Raw genomic sequence first — 19,425 nt, 5'->3', positions numbered from 1 at the left:
TTAAATAATGGGTGAAAATATTCTTACTTTGAAATCACATATATTTTTTTTTAACGGAAATGTTTACATATAGCCAAGGTGCAATAGATAAAAAGCTGCAGGCTTGCAGCTACTCATCCCATACGAACCAAAACAGCAACTTTGGGACTATTAGCATTTTCGCAGATACAGCCTCAGGAAGGCCTCTGGCAGAGAGAGCATCATGAGTCTGGGCCAAATGCCATTGAGGCTTGTGACCATGAGGGGGCTGCAGTCAACAGAACAGCAACTTGTCCCAAAGAGCAGCAGTCCTCCAGAAACTCCCCAGTTTCTTGGTCAGGAATGCTCTGTAAGTACCATCACCACCCTCCCATACCCATGTGTCAGCAGTGGCTCCGGGGCCCATCTCTGTAAGCTAGAACGCTATGTCTGGCCTCAACTTGGATGATTTTTACTTTATGACACATGGTAGATCAGCAAATTGTGTTTTCAGGCAGGACATTTTAAGCCAAGAATCTGTACCAGGACTCGTTGAAAGTCTGTTCTTGGGAGTATAAAAATGATACCCTGTTTTTGCTTCAATTCCTTTTGCTTGAGTTTCTTCCCCTGTTTATTTCAGCTCATTGTATAATGCTGCGGGGAGCAGTGAGAAATCTTCCTGGAGATGATGAATGAGATAAAAAAAGGTCTGGAAGGAAATGAAGACAAGGCTGCTGATAATGACAATACACATAATGCGTGTGTGTGATGAAGTGCTTTGGGTGACAGGTGTGCCACCGTGAAGAGGTCTCGCGCAGGTATTTCTGGCTGGGAGACCGAGGAAGGCTCAACAGAGACAGTGGTTTCACCTGCAAACCACAGTACAGATAAAAGATCATCTGGAATATTCTAAAGGCAACATGTATTGTTTTTATCAAGCCAGTTATTAGTCCCCTTTCTGCTAAAAGTTCACTCTGTTCTCAACCTCTATGTCTACTTGCCAGATAAAATCCCCAAGTTTAGAGCAGTGGATGGGAAATTACTAGGATTTTTATTTAACAAGAGCCAGTTAGAAACGGTAAGACTGCATCTTATGACTTTTATTGGAACTATTGGAAAAAAAAATAGCATTGTTCAATAAGTGTTCCTGAGAGGCAAGTGGAAGCTTTTCTCCACAAGGAAAACCTTGACAAAGGATGCGAGCCCCACCAAAGAGCTCTGAGGCAAGTGATGGAAAAACAAGACCCAGGCCTGATGACAAGTTTTGAACCCAGACTCCTCCACCAGGTCTGAAGTCCCTCCCACCCTTCAACTACCAAGTTATAAGCAGTGAGATATTTCCTTTTTTGTTTATAGCAAGTTTGATCTGGAATTCTGTCATTCACATCCAGAGGATTCTAACTCAGGTGGTGAAAGTCCATTTTTGGTAGAAGAAATAAGAGACCTAACTAAGGGAAATGTCAGGCCAGGTTTGGAAATGGGAAGTAATTAGCTTCAGTGGAGACATAAAGTCTACCAGATTCAGACGCAGCAAACCAGTCTGGGAGTCCATCAGAAGAGCCTGGAGGTGAGATGAAGAAGGGGCCATATTTGTGGTAGAAGGAGATAGGAACCACAACATTGGACTTCTGAGCAAGGAAGAGATGGAATTAGCTTTGCACTTAGGAGATGAATGGGCCAGTAATATTTAGAAGGATGGAAGAGGGGAAGAAAAGGCACAGAGACCAACTAGGAGGTTGTGCCTCCCCGACAGCCTAAATGACCAGGAAGAAGCCGGGGCATGGAAGACTGCTGTGCTCAGAGTGGCCCTTTCAGAACTGTCACTGAACGAAGGTAACAGAAGGGTGCAGGAGCCCAAGGACGTAAGCCATCCTCCACTGCTTTCCCAGGTCTGTTAGCAGGGAAATGGATTTTAAGTGGAGCAGCTAGGACTCACATGGTTTTTCCTACTATGCTACAGTGCCGGTTCCTGTAGGTTTCCTAAAATGCAAGTCATAATACCTCACCTGTAAAGACACTATGAAGGAGACAGATGATAATGTGCATCTGGAGCCTAGGACTGTGTCCACCCCCTAGGAAGGCAGCACGTAAGTCACAGTAGTTTGGCTACTGAGGGACAGCAGATGGAATGAACTGTAGATTTCCCATGCTAGTAAAATGGGATGAGGCAAGGAAGGTGGGAATATTGGCATGATTGTCAATATTTAATATTTCCAAGGACCTACTTTTTGACTTGTTGTGAACAATGGACTGACTTAGGAAAATTGCTTGTGATGCGATTATTTGACAGAAATAGAATTAGTAACCCAACACATAACAGCAAAAATCACCATTTTGAAAACTGCATTTTGTTCCTTTTCTCACTTTGCCATTAGTTAGCGAACACTGGTTCTCATCTGTAAACTGGCATTCGGCAAGCTTGTGCAGAGTGTTCAAAAGAGCAGAATAAGTTCATGTCTTAATTCTGCCCCTTTCTATGTATGTGACACCAGAGAATTTAACGAACTCCATTAAGCACAGTTATCTTCATCTGTAAAGTGGTGATAACAATGCTTACTTCATAGGAATGTTGAGGGTTAATACCAGTTGACATGGGTGAAGTTTTTGCTTTCCAGTCCCATGTACACATTTAAGGCTCAACCAGAGCATACAGGGACAGAGTAGCTGGACTGATAACTTAAGATGTGACATTTAAGTGTCTGACACAAGACTGAAATTCTATGTTTACATTCACAAGGGTGCAGTTATTTGGCTCAGCAGTTAAGACATTCACACCCATTATCAGAATGCATGGGTTTGAGTCCTTGCTCCATTTCTGAGCCCATTTCCTGTTAATGTGCAAACCTGGGAGGCAGCAGGTTATAGCTTGTGGATTTGGGTTCTTGCCACTCACATGCAAGAATCAGAGATAAGTCTAAGAGTCTAGCTTCAGATTGATCTAGTACTGGCTGTTGCAGGCATTTGGGAGGTAAGCTAGTGGATGGAAGATCTCCCATAGTTTCTATCCTTTGCCTTTCAAATAAGTAAGCAAATACAAATATTAAAAAAATAAAGCTACAAGAGTTTTATTAAAAAACATCATCCATGGGGCTGACATGTGGTACAGCACGTTAATCCTCCACTTGACACTGGCATTCCATACAGGTGCCAATTTGTGTCCCACATGCTCCAGCTTTGAACCAACCCAGCTCTGGCCATTAGGCCCATTTGGGGAGTGGACCAATGGATGGAATGCTGCTCTCTCCATCTCTCCCTCTTGCTGTAGCTCTGGCTTTCAAGTAAAACAAATAATTAAAAAAAATCACCCTTACTGGTCTCAAAGGGGCCATATGGGAACCAGTATTGTGGTGCAGGGATAAAGCTACCACCTGTGGTGTGGGCATTCCATGTGAGCACTGGTTCCTATCCTGGTTGCTCCATTTTTATCCAGTTCCCTGGGAAAGGCAGCAGAAAATGTTCCAAGTACTTAGGTCCCTGCCACGCAGCTGAGTGACTCAGATGAAGCTCCTGGCTCCTGGCTTCAGCCTCTCCCAGCCCTAGCACACGTGGCCATCTGGGAAGTAAATGGGTGGATGGAAGATGCTCATTTCTTTCTTTCTCTCTCATTCTGACTTTCAAATAAATAAATCTAAAAGAAAAAAGCAGTCTCATGATAAAGGTAACAACTTAACGACAAAGTAACACTCATTTAAAAAGAGTCAAGATGTTCTTTGGAATTTTCTGTGTGTATGTGTGTAAGATACGATGGTTTTATTATTAGAATTTTTTAAAACTTATTTTTACTTGAAAGGAAGATTCTCAGAGAGAGAAAGAGAGAAAAATCTTGCACCTGCTCAATGGCTACAATGGCTGGAGATGGGTTGTTTGAAGCCAGGAATCATGAGCTTCTCCAGGTTCTCCCATGCGGGTACAGGTACCTAACCACTTGGGTCATATTATTGCTGCCTTCCCAGACACATTAGCAGGGAGCTAGATGGGAAGTGGAATAGTCGGGATGGACTTGAATCAGCACCCATATGAGATGCTTGCGTCAAGTACAGCAGTTTAACCTGCTATGCAATGGCACAGACCCTCTTTTATTTTCTAAAAATAATTTACATGTTTATTTGAAATGCAGAGTAACAAACAGAGAGGGAGGGAAAAATCTTCCACTCACTGGCTCATTCTGCAACTGACCACAGTTGCCAGGGCTGAGCCAGACAGAAGACAAGTACCAAAAGCTTCATCCTGGTTTCCCATGTTAGGTAGCAGTGGTATGAGCAATCTTCTACTGCTTTCCTGGCAATTAGCAAGGAGCTGGACTGGAAGTGGAGCAGCCAGGACATGAACCAGTGCCAACATGCGCTGCTGGTATTGCAGATGGCAGCTATGCCCTCTGTGTAACAATGCAACTGCAGGAACAATTTTTTTTTAAAATCTCTTTTTGTAGCAATATTCTAGCTCAGGCATAAAATGTGCTTGGTTAATGAATCTTCAGAAAATTCAACTATCGCAATCTGAGAGAAAATGTACTTGGTTTAAAACTGAAAAATGACTTAAAGGTCAAGAGTTTGCTGCATGTATTTCAGGTAAGGGTCCCATGCTTATCACCAGTAAGTAAACAGGCTGAGAAGAAGGGATGAGAAAAATAAAGACAGAGAACAGACAAGAGAGAGACAGGTAAAAAAGCAAATGTGATGTGCTACAACGAGAGAGCCATCTCAGTACACAAAAATTGAGAGTCCATTTGAAGGGCATTTTTCTCATAAGTTCTGGAAAACTTCTAGTATTATAGTAAGAACAATTACTATGCAAGAAAAATATTGTCTGGGCAAAATGAAAATAAAAAAAGAATGAACTTTTAAGGAACACCTAGTCATGGCATATTTAAAATCTGCTTACTTGAAAGTTTGCTGTTCTATTGCATACCGATCATGCGTTGGCATTCCAGGTCTGTTAACTCTTAGGAATCATTCTGACAGTGCATTTAAACTTTCCAACTGTTACAAAGTAATGAGACTGCATTAAAATATAAAATGTCACAACAGTGATAGGTAGCAGTTATTCCCAGATGAGTTTGGCTCCAACTGCACCACAGCTGTAAAGCAGTATTGTGTGGCTAGCGCTAGCCAGGTCCATGGCATTTACTATCTTCTGCTTTGTTTACATTACAGATTAGTTACGAAAGACATCTCAGCATCTCCATGGGGAAAGAAACTGCCACATTCCTGCCTAAAGGATAAAACAAAATTCACATTTTGAAGAAAACATGATTGCTGGTGTGTAAATAGTTGGGAAAGCACACGTAGCATGGGGAAAAGAGGACGTTATTGGCTGTTGAAATCCTAGTGCACAGGTTTGGTCACGACAAAAACCAGTGCACAATAAGGAATGCCAAGGTGAGGTTGCCTGTACCGGATGTGACTGCAGCACCCAACCAGCACGTGTGAGAATCAGGAAGGGAGAGGGCAGAGCCGGCAGGGGGAATTCGGGGGGTTCCCCTTGCCGGACAGCTACTCCCACTGGAGAGCGTGGGCTGGGATGGGGACAGACCAGACTAAGCAGGGCTACAACACCTGTGAGCCTCATGTGGACTAGATCAGGGAAAAGCCAGGCTGGGCTGATTATTCCTACTGGTGCAAGCATAAATTAGAGTGGGTGAAGGTTGTTTGGGCTTAGCCGCAGCATCAGCTGGCAGAAGCTAGCACTGGGGGCTAATTCTATCAAGTCAAACCACAGAATCACCTGAAGAGTGCATAAACCGGGAGACCTGGGAGGGAAATAGTAGGCTCTTCCCTCTTGGGTCACCACTCCCACGGGAGGGCTCGAAAACTAGGATGGGGGCTTGGGTGGCTAGACAGAGAGGCACTCAACATCAGTGAAGGCTGGATAGTTGAGCTGGTTAGATGGAACTAAGCTTCAATACCCATTGACATGTATGAGAGCCAAATGAGATGTGGGACAGACTGGACTAGTCTGCTACACATACTGGCAAACCAGGGTAGGGGGCGGGCCTGGTGGGGGTTATTGTGGGTCGCCCTGACTAGGCTGCAGCTCCCACTTGTTTATGTGAGGGCCGAGTATGTGCTGGGCAGAACCAGGCTGGACTGCAACACCCATTGGTTCCAGTGGAAGGCGGGGCTGAAAACAGAACCAACCCAGCAATTGCAACCACCAGCTGATCGGGGTGATGGACTGTGCCAGGCCCTGTGCTTGCTAGAACACACAAGAATCTGGTCTGGGAATACCTCAAAGTTTCTTTGGGGATCTCCCCAATCGAAATGCCGGACTCAGAACCCTAACCAAGAAAAGACAGAAGACAGAACAGGTCAATCAACCACCTCAGCTATATGTTGGCAGCAAAATACTGGGCAAATGGAGACTCTATGATGGACTATGTCAATCAGTGGATTCTTCAATGACCTCATCGTGCTCGGAGTGGTGAGACTGGCAGCGATTCATAACTGGTGAACTATCAAAACCACCTGAGCAAGTATCTCAGAGCATGCCCCACATCCGGGACTTGGGGTGGGTGGGAAACTGGGTGGGGCTTCTCCCTCAATATCCCCTTTTACCTCAGATATATGAAGGAAACAATATGGAAATAATGGTCTTACAAATTTCCCTATAGCCCTTGAACCTTTTTACCCTAATTAACTATGTAAAGATTGTGAAAAATATAATACAAAAAAAAAAGAAAAAAAAAGAAATCCTAGTGCAGAAAAGGTGTTTTCAAAAATATTGCATGTGGCATTCCTTTTTGTAAGCCATTTGCCTGTATGTGCAAAACAGATGCCCCAATGTGAAGCTGCATCCTGTCCTCCAAGCTGATCTCAAAGGCGCTCTCAAACCGAAGTCTGTTACACTCCGCAGGAATCCTGCAGCTAGCTGGAGAAGCACATATACTACCACTGATCAATTCTCAACTCGTCAAAGGTAAAGGGAAATAGAAGCATGATTGCCTTTTCTTAAAGGTGTTGAGAATCTTTGATTTCATTTATGCTAAGATAAGACATCCCAGGCACACTGCTAAGCAAAAAACAAGAACAAAAACCCACAGAAACAAACACTCAAGTATGAGGAAAGAGACATTTAAGCTTCCCAGTGACACTTGGCGCACGTGAAGACAACCAATTACAATAACCAAATGTGAATTTAATGAAAAATCCATTTCTTGGTGCCAGTTAGCATATGAATGGTCATTTGTTTCAGGACCATTTTCATGCTTAGCTGTAGTCTCCTTTATGAACCTGTGGAGTCAGGAAACAAGTAGCACGTCCCGGTCCCAAAGCAGCTCTCCATCTTATGTCAAGACAGACAAGACAACAGTTCCAGGAAAGATCAGCTTGACTGTGTTCTGATGGCACCTTTTTCTATCACAATTTTGAATGCACTGATTTTTCTCTTGTTTTCATTCTTTTGGTTTTATAGTGTAGCTCATTTAAAGAATGATTTTTTTTCAATGTTTTCTGATTACTTTAGTTCCTTCAAAACTTGTTTCCCTAATTTTTCTCCAACATATTGGTTTTTTGGTGATTTAAAACACGTTTTCTAATGGCTATATGTTTTCCTCGTTTCTTTTTTTAGGGATTGGCAAGGATTAGTCAGCGCTGCGGAATCTTTAATAGCGTCCCCGAGAATGAGATGCTTCTGTGAATTGTCACAGTTGGGTCTTATCTGCACATTCTCTCTTACAGTGAAGCACTCTGAAGACAAGGATGAAATTGGTTTCATTTCAGGATCCCCAGCCCTGGTACACAGACACTAAATATTTAATGAATAAGCAGAAGAAAGAAAACGAAAGGGGGAAAGAGTGGTGGGAGGAGGAGTGGAAGGAGGGAAAAAGGGAAGAAGAGGAAGAAAAGAAGGAAGGGGAAGATTTCTACCTCATTTTAACCTTGTAAAGGATAAAATTCTTGAGTAGCAGATTATTATTTAGTATATTTGATTTTATAAAGTTAATATTTGTATTTCTTGTTTACTCCTTTTTGCTTCCCCACATGCTTTGACGTCTAGGAGATGACAAGTGGACTAACAGTACTACACTGGTACTTGCGGCTGAGTGATCTCACATCTGTCTTCAGAACATGTCACAAAGCAGGCCACACTATGTTTGGCCACACAGTGTTTATTTGTCTCAAAAATTTAAAACTGATTTAAGTTTAGCAGACTAAAAACAACCTATAATCTTTCTTTTAGAAGAAGCAACTCTTTGATATACTATAGACTAAGTATTTACCATCACACAGAACCCATCAAGAAAAACAAGTAACCTTATGTTATGCAGATAAACCTACTCACAGAGGACATCCATTTCTTTCATATATTTGTGAAGGGGAGAGATGAGCAGACGGTACAATATCACAATGTTTCCTAAACCCGAGGAACCTGCTCACACAAGACACAGCCACACAGCTTTGGTAAGAACATGAGTATGAAGACACGCCTTCTTTTGTCTGAAACAATGGCTCCAGATCATTGGAGGCAAATGATGAACTTCCGTGTGAACTGGAAGGGCGTTACAGAAGATGTAAAATCATAGTAGTAAAAGTTAAGACTTCAGGGCTTCAACCCTAGTTCCTTTCCTCTACACTGCCATTCCAGGAAATAACCCAAAATAACAAAGTTAAGAGGCTGGTAAAATGCTCCTGCCTTTTAAATTACATTCAAAATAACATGCAAAACATGTATATAATAAACAGGAACAAAAACAAAGTTACCACCTACATTTGGCTTCCACTGACCGAGTTAGGTTATAGAACTGATGAAAAGTATCTGCAAATTATTGCTGATACCAAAATCCCAGCTACAACTGGCTGGCAGACACACTCCCATGTAGACTTGAGGGTTGCCTTGGCTAAGACACAACCATCCCGGGGTTCATACTCAAGAAATATCCCAAAAGGAGATGGGCCAGAGAACGTGAGGGCACTACAAAGAGAACCCCAAACAGATCTCACCGAGCAGCCTTCTTCTGTGGGTTTCTGAAAGGACAGTGTTCAAATGATTTTCCTACAGAAAGCCCCAGTCAAAGGTTTCATAAGTTGTTTGTGCTTCACGCTCTCTAAATGACTTGCAAATTTATTCAAACACAATATGAGGAGATGCTTTATTTGTTGGAATAACTGTCTGCAGTGTCCTGCACTGAAGGGTGAGGTACATCAAGCAGAAACATAGACAGAAATCCATTGGTTTAGAAGCCCATAAATCCTTATTTGAGTCTGCCAACCTGAAAGCCATGTAGAGCTGGAATGAACTATTTTTCCTAAATGCTACATCTGATTAAGCCATACCATTAGATGACAGCTGAACTTTAACATTAATATGATATTATTTAAATAACCAGATGATTTTTTTTTACACTAAAAATGATGAATGATTTCTGGACAGCTCGGTTGGCATAAAGCAGGGGGTTCTTTAATGAGGTTTGACAAAATGGAGAGATAGGCAGGGTATTTGTTACAGCTCGGCTGCAAGAGCCCTCCTAGGGAAGTGATAGCCCACCCCCACCCCACTTCTGTTTATTTTTTTATTGTCTTTTTGCAGTGAAGCAATATTTTCAATTGCCACTTTCTTTGTCTATGGGTTCTGAGTTTTTCTTAGGTCGGTTATATCTTACGGTTAATCAAATAAGCTGGTGGTGAAAGGTCCTGAGTTAGGAACCTGCGTCCTGGAATTGTGGGGGTGATGGAGACTGAGGTCACCTTGGTTGGAAGGGTCCTGGGAGCTTAAGGCTCCATACCAATCCGGCTGGGAGAGGATGTACATCAGTTGCAATAATGCATCTGATCAGTTTTTATGCAGTAAATCTCTAAAATAGTGAGCACATTTTTTTTTTTGCAAATTATTATACATGATTAGAGAAGACTTTGATTTTAAATAGCTGTCTCTATATACAGAAGATTTCCTTCTTTAAAACTGCAAATTAGACTGACTATAGTCAGTCTAAACATTCCTCATTGACCTTCCCATTCATAGATCCAAACTGTTGTTGTAGTGCTAGATGATAATCTTATTTGGTAGATTCTGAATGTACAATAATTTTGTGCAGAATATAATGATGTAGAATCTTATGCATATACTCAATTTTTTATCATAGTATCCTGAGTATTGTCCATCAAGCAAAGGTTATCTATAATGTAAACACATTTGCTAGCACATACGAACTTAGATTATTCAGATAACCTTTATGCTTTAGAAGCCATGATTAAGTAAATACATTGAATGTAAATGTTTCCCCAAACAGTGCCCATAAAGAAATGAGAACAAAGGCAACAGAAAGAGCAAGGCTAATGCCAAGTGTGCTTCTGATAATGGTAGGTCTGCACTCACTCCATCAAAGGAGGTTATGAAAACAAAAAGCAAAATCCTGCCATGGGGCCATCCCAAGGTGATGAAAAACTATTTCATGTCTAACCCTAATTTTTTCCATAGCTTGGGGTGACCACTTTAGCTCAGGCCTTCTCTCTAATCCGAGCTTTTCAGAGATTCTCTGCATGTGTCCCTGTTCAAGCAAGTTAGTAGCCCTCTTAGCTCAAAGGCTCAAGGTGCATGGTGATAAGAGCAGGTGCTATCAAGCCCATAAAACGTTTCATTACAATCTGATGAAAAACATAGTTAAAGAAAGAGAGGAAGGCAGGTCCCTACCTTGCTCTTACCTTCGCAACATCCCTGTCAGGATCCTGGAGCTTTTCCCTAAGTTGGCATCTGTTTCCCGAAGCTAGGAGGAAAAAAGCAGAGTTAAAACAAAACCAAACAAAACATTATGAATTTAGATTGCTTCTGTAGTACGAGGCAAGCAAAAACCACATTTCATGAATAGAAGATATAAACAATAAGAAATACTTAAGTGCAGGGGAACAAATCCAATCGTGATATCTATATAAACTCTGAAAATTCTGGTTCAAAAAATGACATGGAGAGGTGATCCCAGGAACTTTGAGCTGGATTTTCAACTGGGTATAAAATCAAACGTTTCCCAAGCTGACAAAGTTAGACATACTTCTGGGTTATAAATAGCTAGTTTATGGAAGTACATCAATGGAAACAAAATGAAATGAGGGAGGATGAGACACTCAGCATTCATATGCTGAAATACTAAAAAAAAAACATCTTTCTCAGTGACTCTTTCCTCAGCTATATAGCCAAATAAATGGCCAGTCTTCATCCTGGGGGCAGGAGGCTATGTTTGGATGGGAGTACAAACAGCCAGCTTTCTTTAACTGTCACACAACCTTTCCTCTCCATGGAATTTACAACTCTCTTTGACCCTTACATCCATGTAACTCTCTGCGTGTTACAGAGATTCTTCAGTGTATGAGTTTTCATCGTCCTGCATGTCTGAAAATACTGTATCACTGGTACTCACTCTTTCACGTGCTCGCTGTATTTTTTCTCTGTCATGACTGAGGTTTTCCAGCATCTCCTGACCAATTTGTTCTAGGAAAAAGGAAAATTTGAATAAGGAAAAAGAATTTAGGGTGACTATGAAAATAATTTTCTACAGCACCAAATGACAATGGGGGTACAGAAATAACGCCAAACATGGTACATCAGACATACATTCCTATTAACACTTCTGGAACATGTAAACAATTAAAAAAAAGATTTTATTTTTATTGCAAAGTCAGATATACAGAAAGGAGGAGAGACAGAGGGGAAGATGGTCCATCTGCTGATTCACATCCCAAGGCACTGCAATAGTTGCAGTTGCACCGATCCAAAGCCAGGAGCCAGGAGCCTCTTCCAGGTTTCCCACATGGGTACAGGGTTCCAAGGCCTTGGGCCATCACTGACTACTTTCCCAGGCCACAAGCAGGGAGCTGGATGGGAAGCAGAGCTGCCGGGATTAGAATCAGTACCCATATGAGATTCCAGAGTGTGCAAGGCAAGGATTTCAGCCACTGGGCTATGGCAACAGGCCCTTTGTAAACAATTTTTTTTAAGATTTATTATTTTTATTTTTATTGGAAAGGCGGATATACAGAGAGGAGAGACAGAGAGGAAGATCCTCCGTCCGATGATTCACTCCCCAAGTGAGCGCAACGGCCAATGCTATGCCGATCTGAAGCCAGGAGCCTCTTCTGGGTCTCCCACATGGGCGAAGGGTCCCAAAGCCTTGGGCCGTCCTCAACTGCCCTCCCGGGCCACAAGCAGGGAGCTGGATGGGAAGTGGGGCCGCTGGGATTAGAACCGGCGCCCAATATGGGATCCTGGGCATGCAAGGCGAGGACCTTAACCACTGCACCACTGCGCCGGGCCCAATTTTTGATAAATTTACTTACTTATCTTAGACATGACTGCAAGCAGTCTATAATTTGATGTTTCTAACATAACTATCCCAGTGATAATAATTTAGAGGCAAAGCAATTTGCCCCAGGACACTCCAGCAAATTATGAGCAAAGATGAAGAAGAGTCTGGGTTCAGTGTTCTATTATTTTGTCACCATGTGATTTAAGCCTTTGTTTTAAATGTCTAGCTGTTTTAATCTATGTGAAAGGTAGAACAGCAGAAGGAGACAAAGAGACAAACGCTCCATTTGCGATTCATTGCCCAAGAGTCTGCAACAGCCACGGCTGAGTTAGGATGAAGGCCGGAACCCAGAATTCCATGTGGGTTTCCCATGTGAGTGGCAGGGGCTCAAGCAATGTGCCCTTGATTATCATCTGCTGCCTCCCACGAAAGTGGATTGAAAAGCAGGGGAGTCAGGACTCAAACTAGCACTCTAAAACCAGATGCCAAAAATGGGTAAACCACTTGTGCTCACTGAAGTCGTTTTTGCACTTCTCTGTGTTATGTATTTTAGAACAAAAACACAACAAACTTAACAAAGCTAAATGTTTTAGAAAAAGAAAAGAGGTCTTAAAATCTTCAGAGCAGTGTGTAGGTCTAATGGCCAACTTTGTGAATACATACTACTTGAGTCTAAAACCCAGTGCTGACTCATGCTAGTTACGCAGCCTTCTCTACCTCCGTTTCTACAGCTCTAAACTGAGAATAATAATGATATTGTCACGAAGCTTTTAACAAAGTAATTGAGCTACACCCTTTACTACACTCTGCTTTTCAAATTAGACTAAAGTAAAAAGAAAAATTAAGCATGTGTGCTTTCTCTTTGTGTTTGAGAGAAACTATCCAAAGGAGGTAGGCATTTGGTGCAACAGTTAAAACACGGCATCAATGTATCTGAGACCCAGCCACGCTGCCTGCACTTCAGCTCCAGCTCCTACCTCGGCATGCTGGGAGGCAGCAGGCAACAGCCCAAGGACCTGGGCTCTTGGCACCCACAGGGGAGACTGGGATGGAATTTTCTTGCTCCTGTTCTGGCATGGCCCAGAACCAACTCTTATGAGAATCTGGGGAATGAATCAGAGAATGGAAGCTTGCTCTCTCTCTCCCTCTCTGTTACTGCCATGGAATAAATAAATACATTTTAGAAAAATTAGAAGTTATAAACTTTACTTTTTGATGTAAGTTCCATCAACTTCAAGACACTATTGTTAAGCAATAACATCATTTAGTCCATTTCGAAGAAGCTGAGGATCCTGGGAGTTTAACTGTGTCGATGTAACCTGCGGCAGATTAACAAGTGGAGAAAAATAGGTGTCCTGGAAACAATTTTTTTTTTAAAGATCAGAAAAAGCAAGCCAGCAGCAGGCTTCTTAGGAGTGTGAGGTGGATAATTAGTGGTTTCCTACTGCAAATCTCACAAAACGAGAGGAACAATGTTATGGCAGAGAAAAATGTTTCGGTGCGGCTTTTAGTTCACCTCCTTAAAACACTGTCATAATAGACATACGTTATCATTCTTTCGCTCTCAAAACAGCCAACAAGCAACATGCTTCGAGCATGTCAAAAACCTTCTGCCACAACCTTGGCTCTTGTTGGCCCGCTTTCCTTTGGACATACCACTTCTACTTCCTGGTAGCCACTGCTTTGATTGTGTTTGATGGTCAAGATCCTACAAGTACAGCCATGCTGCAATGTACTGAAACTTCCGCCAAAACCTCTGCTCTTATCTGCAGCTGATCCGGGCACAATGATTTTGACATTCATCAGTCAGGAAGTTTGCTCCACTTTAGTTTTTTACTCAGATTTGTCCAACTTGAACTAGGATATCTAAAAGTGTTTTTCTATTGTTTCCACTGAAGAATGTCAGTTTTCTCTAATTAGGGCACAAACACGATAAACTGTTTTTCCTTGTGAATTGATGTGAATGGATAGTCTAATCTTCATCCTTGTATTTTAAAATTTTATTTATTTATATTGGAAAGGAAGATTTACAGAGAGGAGAGACTGATCTGTCTGCTGATTCATTCCCCAAGTGGCCACAATGGCCGAGGCTGAGCTTATCTGAAGCCAGGAGCTTCCTTTGGGTCTCCCATATGGGCGCGCAGGGTCCCAAGGCTTTGGGCCATCCTCTACAGCTTTCCCAGGCCACAAATAGAGAGCTGGATGAGAAGTCGAGCAGCCAGGACACAAATCGGAACTCTCATGGGATCCCACTAGTTTCAAGGTGAGGATTTAGCCACTGAGCCTTCCTGCCTGGCCCAATTCTTGTCTTTTACTTTCTAAAAATGAGTTCTCCAGTTGTAAACCAATGGTCTTTTTGGGATTTTGTCCCCGTTAACTTTTTGTAAAGTTTCAGTGATTTCATTATTATTCCACATTTCACAGGCACAATTTTGATGTTTTGTTTCAATTTTAGAAGAATTCATGTTGCTATAACATGAGCCAATTTTGTCACACTGTGACCACCATTTCATTGATTTTTTTTAAGTTAACATAAAATCTCTAATATTTGTAAATATCAACATGGTAATTATTTTGTGAAATTTCTACTTACATTTTATTTTACCACAATTGATGGTATTATAATACATAAAATAGATGAGGGCAGAATGAGATGGTGGAATAGGATAAAGACACATATTCTACACCGAGAAAGAACCCAATTCTGGCTCACAACATTTCACTGGTCAGTCCAGGAAAACAATATTGACTTAGCAGGTCATGGATTTCATCCAACACAGTTCGAGGTGCCCCTAAACCTAGTTGCTAGCAAGTTCTGGCAAGAATAAAAATACATGTGCATTCATCAGGGACAGGTAGGACTGACAGCCCAGTGATCCAGTTTGAAAACATAGCTGGTTATCTTCTTAATCCCAGATACTGGTGGACCTGTGAACGGGAGGAAGACTGAGCAGATGGTGTGGTCATGACATAGAATTCCAGGGCAAAGTGAGACAATCTAGAAGCCTTGGCTGCTGAGGCCATGGCAGGAGAATGGCATGGGAACCCAGAACTGAAACTCGCTGGACATGAGTGACACAAACTGAGAGCCATCACTGCAAGGCATCAGTAAACTCACCCTACAGACCTGTGGACAACATGGTTTAAAAATCAGTGCCAAGAAGAAGAATCTGCTAATCTAAACCACAATATCCAAGAGCAAATGAGGCACAGGCACCACGAAAAACTTTATCGATGCCTCCTCCACAAAGGATCAAAAGGATATTTCAATCTCAGAACTGACTTAGGAAGACACTGAGGAGCTATGGGATAAACAAATTGAAAAAACAAACCTTTATAAAGCTTAGTAAAAACATCCAGAAGCATGTGCAGGAGTTCAAGGAATGCATTACAAAGAAAACAGCAGCATCAAAACAAAATCAGACTGAAATGAAAAGTTCAATAGAGAAAACTAAAAGTCCAATGGAAAACCTCAGTGATAAAATGAGTGAGGCAGAAGCAAGAATTGCAAAACTAGAAAACCCTTCATGCGGGAAGGCTGAAGCAATTTAAAACTAGAAGAATTGAGTAAAGCTAAGAGAACTATGCAAGAATTACATGACACCATCAAGGCCCAGTGCGGTGGCCTAGTGGCTAAAGTCCTTGCACTGATCGCACCAGGATCCCATATGGCTACCGGTTCTAATCCTGGCAGCCCCGCTTCCCTTCTAGCTCCCTGCTTGAAGCCTGAGAAAGCAGTCAAGGACAGCCCAAAGCCTTGGGACCCTTCACCCATGAAGGAGACCCAGAAAAAGCTCCTGGCTCTTGGCTTCAGATCAGCACAGCTCTGGCTGTTGCAGTCTCTTGGGGAGTGAATCATTGGATGGAAGATCTTCCTCTCTGTCTCTCCTCTTCTCTGTATATCTGACTTTGAAATAAAAACAAATAAATCTTAACAAAAAAGAATTACGTGACAACATCAAAAAGCCAAACATATGGATTCTTGGTGCACCTAAAGGCGTGGAAAGAGAAGCTCAGTTTAAAGATGTATTCAATGAGAAAATGAATGAATTCCCCAGTCTGGAGAAAAAACCAGGAAAACAAATGCAGGACAGGCAGAGAACCCCGAATAGACTCAACCAGAAGTGATCCTCACCACAACATGTCATAATCAAGCTCTCCTTGGTTGGACATAAAAGAAGGATATTTGAATATGCAAATGAGAAACATCAATATGCACCTCAATCAGACTTACAGCTGACCTCTCATAGGAAACTCTGCAGGTCAGAAGGGAATAAAGTGGCATATTCCAGATCCTAAAGGAAAAATTTTGTCAGCCCAGAATAACTTACTCAGCAAAACCTTCCTTTGTATTTGAAAATGAAATATAATACTTTAAGGTAAACAAAATTGAAAGATTTCACATCTATCTACAATGTTACTTAAAGATGTGCTACAGGCAAAGAAAAAGAATAAAATCAAATCCAAAGGTAAACATGGAAGACATATCAATAAAATGACAAGAGAAAAGCCCAGGACCAGATGACTTTACTGCTAAATTCTACCATACATTTCAAGAACTTAGTTCAAACAAGCTATTCAGTACAACAGAAAGGGAGGTAATCTTCCCAAACTTTCTATAAAGCCAACATCATGTTAATACCAAAGCTAGAAACACACACAATAGAGAAAGAAAACTACAGACCAATATCCCTGAGGAACACAGATGTAAAAATCCTCAACAAAATGCTAGCCAGCAGAATCAAACAGTATAGCAGACAGATCATTCACTCGGAATAGCTGGGATTTACCCTGGCATGCAGGGATGGTTTAAGACACGCAAATTAGTAACTGTGATTCAACATGTCAACAAAATGAGGAATAAAAATTATACGAACATCTCAATAATTGCAGAGAAGACATTTAATAAAATCCAACACCCCTTCGTGCTAAAATTCATGAGCAAGATAGACATAGAAGGAATATTCTAAAACACAATCAATGCACTAACCAAAACACCCTCAACACCAGCATCATACCAGATGGGAAAAGACTAGAAGCTTTTCCACGAAGACCTAGAAGTAGAAAAGGATGTTCACTTTCACCACAGCTATTCAACATAGCACTGGAAGTCCTTGCTAGAGTTATTATACAAGAAAAAGAAATGAAAGGAATTCAAATAAAAAATGAAAGAGTCAATTTATTCCTCTTTGCAGATGACATGATTCTATACAAAGAGAAACAAAAGACTCAAAAAAGAGATTATTGGATCTCATAAGAGAGTTTGCCAAGGAAGCAGGCTATAAAATCAATGAATATAAATCAATGGCTCCAGTATACAAACAATTCCATGGCTAAGAGAGAAATTACAAAAATAGTCCCTTTCAAAATAGCAGAAAAGGATCTTAAATACCTTGAAATAAAACTGACCAATGACGTGGAAAGTCACAAAATATTAAAAAAAAAAGACATTAAAAGATGGAGAAATTTACCATGTTCTTGAATTGGTAGAATCAACATCATCAAAATGTCCATATTGTCAAAAGTAACATACCACGTCGATAAGATCCCAGTCAAAATCCCAAAGATATTCTTCTCAGAACTGGAAAATTGGATACAAATGTTCATGTGGAAACACAAGAAACTGCAAATAGCCAAAGCTATCTTGAAGAATAAAAATTAAGCTGGAGGAATCACAACTCTGAATCTCAAGATATTCTACAGGGCAGCAGTAATCAAAACAGTCCGGAAGAGGATCAATGGAAGAGAGCAGAAACCCAGAAGTGAACCCACACATATACAGAGAACTTATATTTGACAAAAGAATAACCCAGGGAAAAAGGTTGGCATCTTCAACAAACGCTGTTTCGACAACTGGATTTAAACTTGAAGAAGTAAGAAACAAGACCCCTACCTGTCACCTTATACAAAAATTAGTTCTAAATGGATTGAGGAGCTAAATCTGAATCCAGTAACATAGGAAGCACTCTGCAAGATATAGAAACCGGTAAATACTTTTTACAAAAGTCATCAAAAGCACCGGCAGTCAAAGGCAAAATAAACCAAACGAAGACGTTTCTGTATGGCAAAGGAAATGATCAAGGAAACAAAGAAGCAACTGATGGAATGGGAGAAAATCCCTGCACCATTACCTAGCAGAGGGGGATTTACAGTCAGGATTTAGAAAGAGCTTCAGAAATTCAATGTCAGGAAAACAAACAACTCTGAAGAAATGGGCAAATTAGATGAGTAAGCACTTTTCAAAAGAACAAATTCAAATGGCTAACAGACAAAAGAAGAGACACTTAGGTTGCCTAGTTATCAGGGAAATACAAACAAAAAACCACACTGAGGTTCCACCTAACTCCAGTGAGATTGTTGTGGGGTGCGAGTGAGATCACACCAGACATGTCTAAGGTTTATTAAGGAGTCTTTATTAATCAAGCTTGGTGATAATAGAGCACAATAGCAAATCACAAGTCCATATGGCAATCCAACCAATCATAATCCAACCAATCATAATCCCAAAAGGAACAAATGGTCATTATCCTTAAGTCCATCCATTAAGCTGAAGACCTATGTCCCAGCTTCCCCAACAATGTAAGTTATCCTAAGAGACATGCAACAAATAACCTGGACACACTCACAAAGAACCTGGACACACTTACAAAGCTGCAGACATTCACCTTTCCCTGGCTTCTCTGCCCACATTCCACTACTGCTAGGCCTCACCCCTCCTGGAAGTCCTACCAGCAAACAAACCAGAAACAACATTATTATAACCATTGCCCCATCTAAGCAGTACACAGGCACCATGCTCAGGGGATTACCTGTCCTGGGTCAGCCAAGAGTTGAGGTGCCAGAGTAATGGAAGCACCTGGCCAGAAAGAGAGTGAGAGTCCTTGCGGCGTGGGCCTTTTAAAGGGGCTTGAGAGGGGAGTGGTTACACGACAATGCAATACCATCCCCTCTCAGGTGATAGGTGAGTGGGCAGGAGCGAATACCTAAGTGTTGTGGGCTAAGGAGTTGATTAGTGCTCGTTGGGATGGGCAGGAACAGGAACTGGGCTTGTAGCTAAAAATGCCTAGACTAATTGGACTTGTCTGCATCCAATATCCTGGCTAAATTAGGACGTGGGGGAAGTGGTTGAGGATGGAATTATCATTCCATTGCTGTTAGGCCCCACCTTCAGGACAGAGGGTAGGGGACACAGCCACATTTCATTTGCCCACTGTCAATGGGTGCTGGCTATCACT

The 19,425-nt window shown here is 41.5% G+C and overlaps 1 long non-coding RNA gene across 3 annotated transcripts in view; it reads right to left on the bottom strand.

Annotated features, from left to right (window-relative positions):
• The window catches only part of LOC121166353, a 138,664-nt gene extending 127,107 nt beyond the window's left edge, over positions 1–11,557 (bottom strand). Inside the window, exons 1-2 of one of the 3 annotated variants that reach the window (XR_005885401.1) lie at positions 11,306–11,556; positions 10,585–10,657 (exon numbers count right to left, since the gene is read on the bottom strand). This is a non-coding gene — a long non-coding RNA (uncharacterized LOC121166353). Of the gene's footprint in view, positions 1–6,933; positions 10,658–11,305 lie in introns of those variants that run through there. The other 2 variants (XR_005885400.1, XR_005885399.1) reach the window with 2 other exon arrangements.
• Positions 11,558–19,425: the final 7,868 nt, after the last annotated feature.

The sequence above is a fragment of the Ochotona curzoniae genome, unplaced genomic scaffold, assembly GCF_017591425.1.
Source record: "Ochotona curzoniae isolate NIBS_2020 unplaced genomic scaffold, NIBS_Ocur_1.0 patch133, whole genome shotgun sequence".
NCBI lineage: Eukaryota > Metazoa > Chordata > Mammalia > Lagomorpha > Ochotonidae > Ochotona > Ochotona curzoniae.
Note: the sequence above shows the minus strand (reverse complement) of the source record. Positions and strands in the feature narration are given on the sequence as shown.